General features: G+C 32.6%; 1 long non-coding RNA gene across 1 annotated transcript; it reads left to right on the forward strand.

Moving 5' to 3' along the window:
* The first annotated feature begins 2,861 nt into the window (after nt 1-2,861).
* LOC111731296 lies at nt 2,862-11,224 on the forward strand. Its single transcript, XR_002777061.1, has 3 exons — nt 2,862-2,911; nt 9,629-9,684; nt 10,921-11,224. It is a non-coding gene; the product is annotated as an uncharacterized LOC111731296 (long non-coding RNA).
* Nucleotides 11,225-11,480: the final 256 nt, after the last annotated feature.

Genomic DNA, 11,480 nt, shown 5'->3' on the forward strand with positions numbered 1-11,480 from the left:
AACTTCATTCATGACTAAAAATATTTTCCGCCTTTATTTTTCTGTTTTGAATATCTCATCTTTACTTAAAACTTTATTTTCTTTAATAGTATGTATTTTTGTAATTCCCATATTTTACTTAGCTGACATTCTCAAATTGTAGAGGTCTCACAGAGGCACATAAAGCCAGAGGATAAATGTCACTATTTCATGGAAAGTATGAAAATGTTACTCCATTTTTTTTTTGGAGAGATTCCAAAACTTTGGCATTAAAATAAACATTTATTGTTGTTGTTTTTGAGTAAAGGCAGCATTCATAGGAATTTAAGTGATAAATCTCAAAATTTCAAAGAGATATCAGGTTTGGAGAAGGCACCTTATATTCTGTCCGGGATTCCTGGAAGATTGTTTACAAAGTGATTTGCAGCTCAATAGCCAAGATGTTAAGTGCTGGAATCAGACAAACGTAGTTTGAGGTCTGAATCTACTATTAACTAGGTGGAAGGCTCTGGTAACTTAATTTCCCTAAACCTTAGCTTCATTGTCTGTAAAATAGAAGAATAATAATGTTTACTGCACAGAGTTGTTACAAAGATGGAATAAGGTATTGTGTGTGGAATTACTTAGTAAGGGACTATCACGTGATTAAAATGGTCACCTGTAATAATTCATAGCCGCTATTAGCATTATACGGTAGCATAAAAGAAGATACCTATTTGATGTTGTGAGTTTAAAAACATCTTCCTAGGACACTTCATAAGCTGGACAGTTGTTTTTCTCCTCACTGCTGTGTCAACTTTGTGCCCTTTGTTTCATTGCCACATACATACATTTCTACATTATCATTGTGATTTAATAACTTGGTTGCCTTTGTTATTCCAAAGAAACTGTGGATTTTCTGAATACTTGTTCTGGGAATAGATACAGATCTCATAGTATACACTGAGCAGGGATAGGTTTATGTAAAATCATAGCTAATGTAAAATTAAACATTGTTAATCGGAAATTTTATTTGTATATTTTCATCTTGCTAGAAAACTGAAATTCTTTATTAACTCGATAAAGTTATTTATATTGAGTTTTAATAATTTTAAGCATTAAAGTAGTTTTAATGAGAATATAAATGTAGAGTGCACAAATATCACCGTTTCATAGTAGACTATGTACAGAACAGAACAGTTGGTAACTCTGGAAAGACAAGTGGCAGGGTTTGGTCACTCATGAGATTAAATTCCCTTTTTAACTGAATAAAAAATACAAAATTTTCAAATAGGTCATGGTCCAATTAAGCATTCATTTTCCAATTCACCATATTATTTAATGGATAAAATAATGATAACATCCAAATATTATTCAGTGTTCTTCATGGACTTGATTTATTATTTTGAAATTAGCTACAAATTAATTTGAAACAAAAATGCTACCTTATCAAAACTTGCTCGTCAAATGCCTGTAGATGCTGGTATTATTTTTAATGTAAAGATAAATTTCAGAAATAGTTTTTAAGGTTGAAGGCAATCTTTTCTTCCTCCCCACTGAGTTTCCTTCTCCGTGACATAAAATAGCAACATACATAGCCTTCTTATATACTTAATGACATTTTAGCCAAATATCTGTTTTCTTCTAAGGCCTTAAATCAGGCTTGAAGTAGAAATGACTTAGGTGAAACTTAACACAATGAAACACACCACACATAAAGTAGACTTTTAACTAAATTACAAAATGTAAACCATCAGGTTAAGGCCAGTTTTCCTTTGGCAAACGTATGGGTAGAGATGGTTATGTCAGTATTTCAGGAATAATATCCACTTTGTTTTAGTATGAGTTAACTTGGCAAATTGAATCACGAAGATTAAGTTTTTTTTCCCCCTTAGATAAACTGGAGAGTGATCCTGAAGATTGCCTGAGGATTTCTACTTCAACATAGCCTCAATTTCGGAAGGGTGGAGGCAGTGAGAACAAAGACATTTGAAGTCATCATTTTCATATTCTCCTTTTCAAAGATCATTGAGAAGGGGTAGTGAATGCTTGGCTCTTGGTTAAAGTATTTTAAGAATTTTCTGTGCATCAAAAGTTTTGGAACAGTCCTTTATTCACAGCTAAGTGTGAGATAATTTGAAGGGCTGTGTACTTCTGAAATTGGGACTCTCTGAGGATAATTTCTCAAAATGCAGTGAATAAACCACTGGTAGGACATGAGCTAATTTTAAATGGTTGAAGAATAAATACTTTTAATCTACAATAACTGAGATTTTTAAATATAAATGTGTGATAGGAAATACAGCTAACAAAATAAACCAGAGATTTCTCAAGGTAACTGGAGTTAGTGTGACATAAAATAGGTAGTTTCTATCGCAAATATTTACATTCTTTTTATGATGCAATGACATGTCTTACAAGGATATGGCCAAAATAATGAAGATATTATACAAATGACTGAATTTTGGGAAACACTGCCCTTAAAGGGAAAAAATAGATGAATTATGTATTTTTCATTCTGTCTTATTTCGGTGATAGATACTGAGCATTTTGTTGCTTTTACCACCAGTGAATAAGAATGAGTGCATTAGACTAATATCTTCCAGTGGAGAAAAATAAGCAACTTTGTACTGCTTACTAATGTGTTTCTTTTGCCTACCTTGGTTTCAGGTAACACAAGAATTGGTTTTAAATCATGCATTGTGAAGAAAGTTAATCAGTTTTAAATAGGGTTTTTATTCTAAGTTAGAATATATAAGTGTCCAGAGAGCACGTGTTGGGCAAACCTGTTTGCACATTTATTCTTTCAATTGTACATTCAATGTATGTTCATTAGGTTTCTATTTTTTCTTTCAGTTCACTATAAGACAGTTATTATAATATTTATTTTTCTTTTAAATTCTAGCTTGATTTTTATTGATATCAAGGAAAAGAGAGCCACCACAATTTTTAGGTAAAATTATTTTAGATTTTTGTGTGTGTTTTTGTTGTTGTTGTTGTTGTTGTTGCTGTTAAGCATTTAAAGAAGTGTTTTGCAAGTTGTGGTCATGCACCATTTGAAGAAAAGTCTTCTGAGATGCCTTTCAAAATGTAAGTTCTCTAGGGGTGGAGTCTGGAAGTCCACAATTTTAGATGATTTCTATTTGTGCTTAGAGATTGAGAGCCATTCAAGAAGAGAGTAGGGACTGAGTCTAGTATTTGTGCAGAATTCCACATATATATAAAAGTTAACCCCTCTCCTTACATAATTAATAAACATGATTCTATAATTTGAAGAATAGCCAATTGCTTTTATTCTTTTTTCATTCTCAACTCTCCTTTTTTTCCTCTTTCTCCTTCTTGCTTCAACCCCCTCCCAGGTTAAACACACATAAGTCCCCAACTTAACCTAAGACAATTTTGAAAAAAATGATTCCTCCACATTTATATCTTTATATAATCTTGGAGACCACCCAAGTGCAAACTTCAACTTCATTTTATTTTCAAAAAATGCTTAAGAAATGAACAATACACACACATGCCCTGAATATGGAAGCTGAAAAAATTAAGTGCCTTGTTTCACAGAATGCTACAGCTTGAATGTCTATGATTTAAGATATTTTCATTGATTCATTTTCTGTTGAGCTGATCGAAAATTGTCAGAGCAATTGTGAGTTCGAGGATAATTTTATTGCTACTTCTAGCTACACACTAGTGAGATAAAATAAAATAAAGGGAAAGTTAAACACATCTTGTTCTAATGCAGAGATGAATAGCAATGAAAGAGTCCCAGAGTGGCACTTCTGGCATTGGTCAACAAAGGTGAAAAGCAACATGGGACAAACAAAGAAAAATGGGGGTAGGGAACATTCCCATAAATTCAAAATTAAGTTCCTCCTTCAATTTCCGTGAAACGAACTCCCCGTGGCGAACATCTGGCAAGCCATTAATTTTTGTTACTTTATTTTATTTAAAAAAATCTTAAGGTGAGAAAAACTTCTTCATTTAGAGACTTGATTTAGCATTATGGCTAAAGTACGTGCCATGGTGTTGACATTTGTGTAGGACCCATGATCCAGCAGAGCATATTGTCCTTAAACCTCTTCTAAGTTTTCCACCAAAAATTGCAGTTCCTTGTCATATTTAAAAATCATTATTTTTTAAATATATAAATCATCTGGTCAGTGGCCTGTGTCTGCTGGAAGAAAAGTGACTGTAATATTCTTCAACATTATAGCTTGTTGCTTGCATTTTTTTAATGTATTATTTTTTTACGGGAGCCTGAACGTCAAAACTATTTACATAAAGCTTTTCCAGTGATCCGTCAGAAGGATGTGAACTGTTGATTACACCATTTTCTTTATTTGCACAGCTGCTATAACCTTCAATCTAAATCATTTTCTTACTGTATCTTCCCTTTCTCTTTGCTTTCTTTTTTCTCCTTTGTGAGCTAACCATCACTTCCTAAACTAAACATTTCATATTCCACCATCAGAACTATTCATGCATGTCAACTTCCAAGCCATGAAGTTGCTTATTAGTCAGGTTATTTTCTGTAAAAAGTTCTGGGTAAATGTTAGAAAAACAAATGAAAATGATTTTTTTGTTGTTGTTGAATCTAGTGTAATTTGTGAACTCATATCTTAATATTTCTTTGATTGCACGTATGTGTCTGTCTGTCTGTCTGTGTGTCTATCTATCTATCTATCTATCTATCTATCTATCTATCTATCATCTATCATCTATCATCTGTCTATTATCTATCTATTCATTTATCCATTCATCCATCCATCCATCATCTATCTTAATTAGCATATGTTGTTGACCTAAATGATTTTAATTCAAAAACACTCAGTTTCGTGAATGATTCTAATAGACTTTTTTCAAAAATAACACAGAAATATAGTTTCTGCTGTTTATCGTAATTACCTTGTCTCTGAACATTCATATAATAATTACTATAAGCTGCTAACCAACCCTGAATCTTTTGTGAAAAAAACTTTTAAATATTCTTCTTGTAGTCTTATAAAGCCTTTTGTGATTATAGGTATGCAGTAAAACTTCAGTATTGACTTATGAAACAACTCCAATAGCCTTTTTAAAAGAGTTTAGTTTTAGTAGAAGTTTTTTTTGATGATAATATTATTTTTGAGAGGCAAAAGATTAAGTATAAGCTGAATCTTGAGTTTTGTTAATGGGTTCTAGTATAACTGCATAGTGAGTTACATTTAAAATAATAATAAAAAAAACTGGTTGTTATATAGTTTTCCCCAAGAGTATCAAATTAACTAAATATCTATGTCTGTACTTATCAATGTATAAAATACTGTGCTGCTTGCAAAGTGAATTTTATAGAATTCCTTTGCATTTGACAGTAACTCTGGGAGTTGAGTTAAGGTAGATATAATTACAGAGATGAAAAGTCGAGGAGAAAAGATATAATTTTGAATAGAGAAACCTGAAGTCCGATTTCAAAAGTTTGTATGAAGAGTAAGTGCAAAGTTCTGTTGTTCCACATGTGCTATTCTTTTCAACATAGTGAGAATTTCTATATTTTTTGAGGTTTTAATTTCATCGAGCCATTTTTAAACACATATACAAAGTAGTGTATAAAATTCAAACGGATAATTTTAGATGTATAATTGAGTTCCATTACTCCTTGAGAGAAATACAGGACCCATAAAGAATTTCATGTCAGTATTACTCTTTAATTACATGAATTGCACAGAAACAGTTTATAAATTATTCCAAAATCCAGAGGAATGTAGAATTAAAACAGGATAGCCTACATTTAAGCTCTCGGCAGCATATTCCATTTCTTACTGCTGATGTAACAATGCAATTTCCTTATCAATTTACTACTACTTGATTTTCTTTTCTTTCACTTAAAATGTGTCTTGGAGTTCTACATATATAATTTATCTTTTTCTTTTTAATTAGAGTTTTCCACAGTAGCAATATGATATAATAATTTATATACAATTCCCTCATTGTTGAGCAATTTACCCATATTTTTGCTATTAATAAATCATGCTCCATTAAACTACTTTTTTCATATGTTCATGTACAAAAGTCACTATTTCTAACATATATTTCTAGAAACAGAATGAATGTTTCACCATTATGATCACTTTTGAGTTCGATGCATTCTGCTGAATACTCTTTCTATCAAAAATAAGTGGTCATTGTCTCCGCCAGAGTCTAACTAGATATAATTGATTATAATTATTTTCTAGTATTTATTACATTATCATTTTCATTTTCATTTTCTTGATTACTGAGAGTTCTGATCATCTTTTCAAATATTTAGTTTTTTCCCCTAGGAATTACCTATCCCTGTTTTGACCATTTTCCTATATAGTTTTTTTTTTTTTTTCTTATTGATATGTAGAAATACTTTATATATTCTAGTTGAAATCTAAACATAAAGGAGACAGAAGAATGGGTTAACTTTCCGGGCTTATATTTTATCATCTGCAAAATGGGGGCAATAAAAGCACCTTCCTCATAGTAAGGGCTAAATAGCTGTTAGTTGTTTTTATTAACTTTCCATGAGTATATATCTAAATCTCCAGTGCTTTTTCTAAAGAAGTCTGAAGTCTATTAAAACTCTTTATGGAGCACAAGAGTAGAAAAAATGGTAGAGGAGTTCCAAAATGTTAATTATGTATATTTCTTCTACCTCACATGCAGAGCCCTAAAGGGAATCTCTGAGGGTCTGTGAGCACTTGTTAAATATTAAGTAGAAACTTATTGTCTGATTCACTTAATCAATACTGACAAAGAGAGTTTGCTCAGGCCTTCTCCCCAAATATGTATCTATCTGATTCATCTAAATTTACTTCTTGTATTGCATAATTTAATCAGATCATTGCTTTTCTCTAAGAGATTTATTATTTGTAGATATAACTAATATACTTAAAAGATTTATGGGAATTCACTTTCAAATTTAATTACCAGACTATTTCAAGGTAACCAATAAGTTTCATGAAGTTCATACATTGTCTATATTCTCCACTCTCTTTGAATTTTTAGTTCTGTTGTTTATATTTATGTATAGGTATATATGTCTATTTGCTTTTTTAAAAAAATCAAATAGAGAGAGATTATTTAGAGAAATGGAGGAAAGATGGACCCAAATCTGATTAGAAACTATACTTTGTTATTGAAGAACAAGAATCGAATTCTAGCATCCATGCAGACAGATTTTGACAGGTGATTTTCTTTTATGAAAGAATGTGTAAAGAATTTTACCCTTATAATTTTGTCATTATTATAATTCCCTAAAATTCCTAATACTCTCCAAAGACTTTTGAATACTTTCATCACCTTGATCTTTTAATTTTCCTTGAGTTTGCTTATGCTACTGCTCTTCTATTTCAAAAGTTGGTTCTTACCCACTTGATCTGTTAATTGGCGTTTTACCTTCTGAGGTTCCTGGAGCTGCTTTTTCCTGCCAACTGACTTTGTGTGCTCTTAATGTACTTCTTTACATTCACTCTCTACCTTATCTTTCAATTTGTATCATCTCTCTTATTTCTGTTTTCTTCAGCTGCCTTGAGCTTCTTTTATTTTGTGTACATAGACAAAAAATGCCCTCATGACAAGGAATGTCACTACTAATCTTATTTTCCATTTCTAGTTTGTATTTTTTTTTTTTTTCATTTCTTAACCTACATGCTAACACAATGCCAGGCTTATTTCGAGATTTTTAACTCAGTCAGTATCAACTGGAGTGTGTTAAACTAGGAGGAAAAAAAAAAATCAAACAGAATAAGAATTACCGGAAATCAGCTGTACTTTCTGGATGAGGAACTTTGGTAATTGAATTGTTACATAGCCACTAGGTGTAGGGAAAAGAATACAAAATGCCTGAGATAAAACAGGAGAATTATTGAATCTGTTAAATTAGATTTGAATAATTTGCTTCTGTGATATAACCTATTCCTATAGGGACGCATCATATGACTGAACCTGAAAATAAAATTACTGTTGGGCCTAAAGCTCATTAACAATGCAGCAGCACTGCCAGATATGTAGCACATTAAGTAACACAACCAATTGCCTGGTTATGACTGACCATCAGCATCAGGAAACAAACAGATTGCATATGTATTAGATTTAGAGTAGCATTTTTCTTTTTCTATATGTGTGAATAAGAATGAACAAATGGCAGATTTAAAGTTTTTCTGTTTCTGACATTTTACTGAACATACTTAGGTCACCCTAGAATTTTAAAAGCTCTTGAACATATATTTTCAGTGTTATCATTACAGGCTAACTCTGTACATTTTGATGTAAACATTTATTTAAATAACTCTACACATGTGGGTGTGTGCCATAAGGTGAAGAAATAAAAGATAGAGAATGTCAAGAAGGATGATTTTATTCCAGAAAGAATTATTGATTTATAATGGTAAAAAATTAAATTAAATATTAAATACAATGTAAAATACTGGTTTAAGCTATACCACAACAGCATATTGCAATTGTTTTTTTCAAAGGCAGAAGTTATTGCAGCATAATCCTAGTGTTTCTGAAAAATTATTTACACCTTATAAGCTTTCAAAATAATCTTCTCTTAGTTTGGGCGTTTACAGAATACCCTTTGCTATCGAAATGCTTTAACACAATCTTCGAGGGCCAGGCCCCTCAAATATTCAGCTATAAGGATGAGTTTACAGGTCCTCCATAAGAACAACAGCTTTGGGTAGGTTCTAATGTCTTACATCCTAAAAAGAAAAAATAAGTTTGAGTTTTCTTTTTTTTTTCCTATAAATAATATGTAACCTAAAAAAAAAAGAGAGAGAACAAGAAGTTAAGATGAAATTCAAATATATTCTTATGTAATATGGATAGATTTTTATGTAGCTTAGATCACAATGATATTAATCTATTTTATCAGTCTGTTAAAGTTACATATCTATCAAAAATATGTTGCCATTTTTTAAAATTTCAATATAATTCAACTATTTCACTTAAAAAAACATAGTTGCCTGATGGGTTTTGCTAGTTATGTCTTGTGAAGAGGAGAATTTATGCCAAGACCATCTCAATTTCCTTGCATTTATTGAGGTTTAGAAATTGACTAGTAGATAAATGCTACTCATGGAAAGCTAAGTACACATTGAACTTATAAAGCTATTGTTATTTTACAGAGACAGGCTTGGCACCAAAGGCCTGCCGTGTCTGCTTCTAGTGCTTTACACTTTCTCAGTATAATCAAGAAAGGCTCAAGCCTGAAATAGCAAGTCGATGAATCAAATCCTCAATTCAAACTCAGTGTTGGAAATGTAGGTGAAAACCTCTGCTTGCTCAGGGTTCAGGGCCCAGCTCTTCTGTCAGCATTCTATACTCTTCCAAGTGTTAAAAAAGTACAATTGGAATGACATTCCATGTGACTGGTACACAGGATAACAGTGTCAGTACAAAGGATACCCAATAGCTGGACCCATGTGTTTTGGGACAAAGTTGGGAGAGCAATGATAGCTAAAGAAAAATGATATGCAACTTTCATTGCATGCTGAATACTGAGAAAAACAGGACATTCCTCATCCATTGTACTGCAGAAATAGAGGTTTAGAACACTTTTGAAGTTATTGTTGTTGACATAAAGCATAAAGGTAGCATTTTAATATATAATGTTTTTTCATTTTCTCCAAACTAGTAAATGTTTTCTATTCCCTTTCAGCTGACAATGATATTGCCTTTTTGATGATCAAGAATGTCTTCCTTTTAGAAACACAGGTTATAATATAATATTTATATAATTTAGAAAAACTTCACATTAGTGTGGCCTTTATTGTGTATGACATGTACTTTATTCCTTAATATTTAAGGACTAAAAAAAAAAAAAAAAAAATTCCAGGGGTTCCCCAATAGGCAAAAAAAAAAAAAAAAGAAAGAAAAAAAAAAAAAAAGAAAAAGAAAGACATTATCTAATATAGTCTAGTATTCCTCAAACTATTTCACAGTGTTTTCTGTAAACCAAATTATTGATCCCATGAAAAACTCTAAAGCTAGAAACCATAAAGAAAATAAAAGACTAATCAATTTGAATAGGTAATAAATTTTATGTTTCTGAATGGGCGAACATAAAACCCATATGGAATAATGAGAACAATAATGATGTGCTGGCATAATATTTTCAATTGTTAGCTACATGTATATATTTTTAAATTCTCCTAATGAAGCTTTTTTTTTTTTTTTTTTCCGGACAGCTAAGGGATGAGGAAAGGGATGAGAGCACAGAAAGCAGAGGCAACAAAGCACATTTATTCTTGAGTTTTGATATACAAATTGCCAATTCAAATAGCCAAGAATTATGGCTCCTCTTTACATCCTATACTGCAATAATAAAAGCAGAATTGGAAGAGAAATAATTATGTCACAAAAGAATAGTGAATAGGTAGATGCCTAGAAAGGGTGGACCCCTAATGGGGCATTCAGAACCACTGCTTGCCAAGAATGGGCCTGGGGAAAGCACTGACTCTTCAGGGCAGTTTGAAGGCCTAGGTGATCTGCCTTTCCCTTTCTGAACAAAACTCACACAGCATCAAGAAGCAGAGTAGCTGTGAGTGTGTCTAGTCAGAGAGAAACAGATGGAGCCAAGAAGTTTCATGAACTCCAGTAAGTTTCCCAAATTACAGAGTAAACTCTTGTGCCTCTTGCCAAGTTACATTAGTAAATGAGTGAAGAGGGGTTTCTGAAGAGGCCCTGTAGTAGGGAAAAGGAGTGGTTTAACTTTGGCTTCATGTGCTGATGTTTGTAGACCAGATGGAAGTAAGTACAGCGGAAGCCCATGCTTGGGTGGTTCTCTCCATCCTTGGCAGCGTGTAAACCCCTTAAACCTAGCACAACCTTAGCTATGGTTAGGAGGAGGCCTAAGTGGATTGGAAATTGTGTTTCTATTACTGAGTGGAATGGGGATTAATGAGTTTTTTTTTATGAAGTTTAGCAAATTAAGGTTCTTCTCTGTTACAGGAACAAGGCTTCCTGTTCCCTGAAATAAAGCAGATTCTTTAACAGCATGGTGAGCGGAAATTCGGGCAAAGCTGAGAGTAGTGGGAACCTGAAAAGGAGAGAGATTTCTGTTTTGCACCTCACAGTGAAGTGGAAGGTAACTGTGCCAGGGACCCCAAGTAGGATAGATTCAAAAGTATGCTTAGGACCTATTTTTTCTCACTTCAGAGAAGTGCTCAATGAAGTGGCAAGGATGATGCCAAGAAGCAAGCCGTGGGTGAAGATGTTTGAGAAAAACTTGGCATTTTCCTGATGCCCAGAGTCACACAGGAGAGCAGAAGCTGCATACGTAAGTGGCAGGGGAATACACAAATCTTTAGCTTCACAGAGTTTAATGGGAAACTTTCTTAAATGAGAATTCTTTCCAAGGGAAAGAATGGACCTGTGGACTCCAGAAGGATACAGATATCTTAAAAAAAGCTGGACTTGACTCGATGATTTGGAAAGAGGAATTATTTGGTATTATTTCTGTGAACTAAAATTGAAGGCTAGATGTGAACAGAGGTACCTCAGTGGATGCT

Source organism: Pteropus vampyrus, unplaced genomic scaffold (genome assembly GCF_000151845.1).
Source record: "Pteropus vampyrus isolate Shadow unplaced genomic scaffold, Pvam_2.0 Scaffold11, whole genome shotgun sequence".
NCBI lineage: Eukaryota > Metazoa > Chordata > Mammalia > Chiroptera > Pteropodidae > Pteropus > Pteropus vampyrus.